Source organism: Salvelinus sp. IW2-2015, linkage group LG1, assembly GCF_002910315.2.
Source record: "Salvelinus sp. IW2-2015 linkage group LG1, ASM291031v2, whole genome shotgun sequence".
Classification (NCBI taxonomy): Eukaryota; Metazoa; Chordata; class Actinopteri; order Salmoniformes; family Salmonidae; genus Salvelinus; species Salvelinus sp. IW2-2015.
Window position 1 is genome coordinate 6,283,849 of NC_036838.1, and position 4,991 is coordinate 6,288,839.

The 4,991-nt window shown below is 45.4% G+C and overlaps 1 pseudogene; it reads right to left on the reverse strand.

Moving 5' to 3' along the window:
- Positions 1-2,470, reverse strand: part of LOC111978804 (mucolipin-1-like) — a 14,087-nt pseudogene extending 11,617 nt beyond the window's left edge.
- Between the last annotated feature and the right edge of the window lie 2,521 nt (positions 2,471-4,991).

Sequence of the window (4,991 nt, forward strand, 5' to 3'; positions counted from 1 at the left end):
CATTTGCAGGAAGTGGTGGGGGAGGGAAGTGGGGTGGGACTCACCGTTATGAAGAAGGTGTAACAGTCAGGAATCTCGTTGTTGATGATGGTCTGAATGTTGATGGCCTTTAGTTGGAACTGTATCGTCACGTTTATGAGTCTAGACAACAAAGAGTGAAAAGAAAAAAAACAAGAGGGRTATCAGGGTTGTGTCAAAGTGAAAGCAAAGAAAAGTTTTYAAACATTTTGCAACACAAAACAAAAATKTAWGTTTCTTATTGGACAAGTCCAGGTAGAACCTCCCTTTTTTGTGTTAGTTTTCCGTTTGGCATCTAATGAACATAACCCAGGGCTATAGGTAGTGTGTAAACAGTTTGGATGTGTGTGAGAGTGATAAAAAATTAACAGTTAGATACCACAAAGATGGATGTCCCATCTATCTTAGTTGTAGACCGACAGAAAACATGAGCCCGAAGTCATTTGAAAAGACATTTGAAAAATGAAGCCTTACTTGTGGAACTTGAGGGTCAAGTTCTTGTAGTCACTGCCGAAAGGCGCTCGAGGGACTGACARAGGGTTAACCCCCACACAATCTAGTAACAGGACAGCGAGAGAGAGAGAGAGAAGTTAGTCATTTCAGGGGCTGTTAATGTTTTTCCTTATAGAAATAGAATTACACTGAAATAGAATTACCATTACACTGAAATAAATGTCTGATCTAGTAATTATATATCTATGGTTATTCTGTTCTGGTGATCATGTCAAGAGTCAAAAGGGCAGGCCATTTCAATACCAGGTGATTTCTGTTGTTCAATGTGTTTTTAGTCAGTAGTATTGTYCCAMGTGTCAGCTCATATAAGGWAGTGGGGCTTCCTACTACTGTCACATGATTGGGGAACAATACAGTACTTACACATGTTTAGTCCCAACATTTTTTTTTACAGTTACAATTAATTATTACTGAAAGAATGACATAGTACTGGAAACAAGCAGCTTAGCAACTCTTTGGGTAGRAAATGAAATAACTTAAGTTCAGGCTAGACAAGGCTAGGGCATAAAGCAATGGTTAATCATTAAACTTGGCCCTGGAAAGCCACAAGTCGTGCAGGCTTTTGTTCAAATCCGGCACACACTCCCGTCCTTTTTTCAACGCAGCAACTAATATCATTCAAAAGCACGACCGAATCAGGATGCAATTCTAAAGCGGCACCAGAACTACATCTTAGCTGAGTCCCAATGGCCTACATTCCCACTCCATCGAGTCGCATCTTGGGAAGCACCAACACCTGGTGTGCTCTAGTCCACCAGGGTTGGTGACCTCGGCATAATGCAAGGAATAGATCTATGTACCTGTGATAACATGAGGGTCAATGTTGAAGGTATCATTGCGCGATCGATGCTGCCTTCTTGTAGTACTGCTGGCAGAGAGAGAGGGCACTCCCGTTCACCCCGACCCCATAGACATACGCATAGGGCCCACCAGTGCTTCCGGGTAGCACCACTACATCGTGGGAGAGGAAGGGTACGAGGATGGAGAATAAGGCCCTGCCTCTTAGGGCCTAAGAGTTGGAGGCTTTTAGTTGAAAGTAGAAGAGAAAATATGAGGGGACGAGATGTGGTCCTTCTTTGGCTGCATGGACAGTGTTTAACATATCAGTCTGTATGCCGGGTCGTGTACATTAGCCACCAAACGGAGCGACTTCCTAAAACCCTCATTAACATTTTCCTTTAAAAAACATCTTTCTGTTGCACTGCCCTAAATGAACATGACCCGGGGTCGTTAGTGACTGTTACCTGGTCTACGGCGTAGAAGATGTGTTCGTAGACGTCGCTCTGTGTGTACACGGCCAACGTGTCGTCGGAGCCTCTCGTCATAGTCCTTCAGGAAGATGTGCTTTAAAGGACATGGTGTTCTCCTCCTTGAACGTCACCACCATCTGGTTGCTGAGGCCAAAAAACACGCCTGATGGAGGGAAGTAGGGATTCAGTGTTTTTATTGAAGGAAAGTGACTGTTATACACAACTATAACATAACCCTTTTTGCTCTTAGGGAAATTTAGAAGTTACTGTTGTAAAGATTGTCGGTCCTTATTTAAAAGCGTCAGATGCACGGACAACCTATCCACCAATAGGAACGGTACATATGAAACAAGGTGTCAGTTTGTTATGGATTTCAGTATGTTGGTCCCGCCTAAAACTGAGCTTTGCCATGAGGCTTGGTATTGTTCATACACTCAAGGTGCATATGAAACTAAATATGTGGTATCCTGCACCGTGACAATGATAATCTTGAGCAGCTGCAGGCCCAGTTTGAAGGGCTTGCGGCCCTTGGCGTGGAACTTGTCACAGGGGCTCATGAAGAAGTACTTGAGCTTCCTGCGCAGGGCCTCCTCTTCCTGCTCTGCCCCCAGCCACCCCCGCCGTTGCCGTGGGCAACCGGGGGTTGCCATGGCTGTGTCCGTGGTGAACATGGCTTGTCGCTGCGTCGCTGGAGCTAGCCAATGAGGAAGCACCAGAGGAAACCAACCTCTCCTTCTCGGAGACAAGAAAGAGAAAAACTGTTAGCAGCGATAGAAGGATAGTGGAGAGTGACTAATATGGCCAATCAAAGAAACACCAATGTAATCTGCAATAGCGCCCCCGCAAACGACACTCCATATTGCCATTTCCTCTGTGAGCACCAACACTGAGTACCAGCCACAAGCGGGCCAACGTTGAGAATGACACAAATATTATTTTTCACCAAGTTTGCTGCTTCAGTGTCTTTAGATATTTTTCTCTCAGATGGAATGAATAGTGAAGTATAAGATTTCATAAGTGGTCAAGGCTTTTATTGACAATTACATGAAAGTTGATGCAAAGAGTCAATATTTGCAGTGTTGACCTCTCTTTTTCAAGCCCCTCTGCAACTCCGCCCTGGCATGCTGTCAATTAACTTGTGCCCACATTCCTGACTGATGGCAGCCCATTCCTGCATAATCAATGCTTGGATTTTGTCAGAATATTGTGGGTTTTTTGTTTGTCCACCTGCCTCTTGAGGATTGACCACAAGTTCTCAATGGGATTAAGGTCTGGGGAGTTTCCTGGCCATGGACCCAAAATATCGTGTTTGTTCCCCGAGCACACTAAGTTAACATTTTGCCTTATGGCAAGGTGCTCCATCATGCTGGAAAAGGCATTGTTGCGTCAAAAATGACTTTATCCAGTCCTCAGCAGTCCAATCCCGGTACCTTGCAGAATATCGTCTGTGCCTGAGTTTTTCTGGACTGAGAAGTGCACCTTCTCTTTCTGCCTTCTTGAACAACCAGGCCTCCCGTCCCGCACGCCACTCTCAACCGACTTGCCACTGTCTGCCAGATGCATCTCACCTCTGCGCGCTGCTCCATCTGAGCGAGCTCGTACTGGGTCCCGATCCACAGCTGAATCAACTTTAGGAACGGTCCTGGCCTTGCTGACTTTCTTGGGCGCCCTGAAGCCTTCTTCACAACAATGAACCGCTCTCCTTGAAGTTCTTGATGATCCGATAAATGGTTATTAGGTGCAATCTTACTGGCAGCAATATCCTTGCCTGTGAAGCCTTTTTGTGCAAAGCAATGATGACGGCACTGTTTCCTTGCAGGTAACCATGATTGACAGAGGAAGAACAATGATTCCAAGCACCACCTCCTTTTGAAGCTTCGAGTCTGTTATTCAAACTCAATCAGCATGACAGAGTGATCGTCCAGCCTTGTCCTCGTCACACTCACACCTGTGTTAACGAGAGAATCACTGACATGTCAGCTGGTCCTTTTGTGGCAGGGCTGAAATGCAGTGGAAATGATTTTTGGGGGATTCAGTTCATTTGCATGGCAAAGAGGGCCGTTGCAATTCATCTGATCACCTCTTCAAACATTCTGGAGTTAGCACAATTGCCATCATAACACAAACCTGAGGCCAGGCAGCAGACTTTGAAAATTAATATTTGTGTCATTCTCAAAACTTTTGGCCATTTACTGATGAATAGGCTACGTGTCGTAATGTTACCCTTCAGTGAGTGACAGCTCTTGTACTAGTTTGGGCAGCTTTCATTCATTACATTTCCTAATCTCCCTCGCCTCATATAGTCATCCTTCATCACGTCTCTATCTAGTAAAACCCTGGGAGCTGACGCAGGCCAGCTTATTAAAACAACACCCAGATCAGAGGCCCTGGGCTGGGCCGGGCGAGACAGACAGCCTCCATGGAGGAAGAGAAGCGGGTGACTGGTGTGCTATAGCTGGCGGCTCCGCCAGGCTGACAGAAACACACCACTGGAGATGGCTGGAAGACACAGAAAGACTCCGGGGATGGTCGGGCTACTGCTACRCTACTACACCCGTCTGACTTGGTAGTCATYTGTCAAAGGAGCAGAGCTTYGAGGTGCGAKGCTACACATTTCGMTTGTCGTCGTCGATAACGTAAACCATAAAGGTGTAGTAAAAACCTATAGCACTGCACATTCAGCRGAGACCGCTGGTGAAAGCTGAATTCAACCTCAGAGTTGACCAAACAAACATGTGACAATAACAGACTTGGAAGGGAAATGTGGACTATATAGTTAGTGGGTATAAGAGCTAGTTCAGCAGTAATGGAGAAAAAAGGAAGTTGAACTTGGAAATTAACTGCTGTCAACTCTTGGGTCACCTGAACTTTACCAGAACTCGAAGACCCAGACCTGAAGACACAAAATCTGGTCTGACGGACGTAGAAGAGATTATCACTGATGTGTGTGTGTGTGTGGCAAGGGTGATATCTCAATGTTTACCTATAGTAAGCCATCCACAATAATCACCTGCATATCTAACGATCTTTAGTTTGGCCAAGTGAATGAGAGAAGCCTATCTAGCGGGGGGTGACCTACCAACATTATATCAACTTGCACACACAGAACCTTGCAAGGTCACAAACATGACAGCAGTTGCGTGACTCTTCCTGTCAAAAACAATTCAGACCTGTGCTGAAACTATTTCACTTTGTAACATTTCGTGCCAG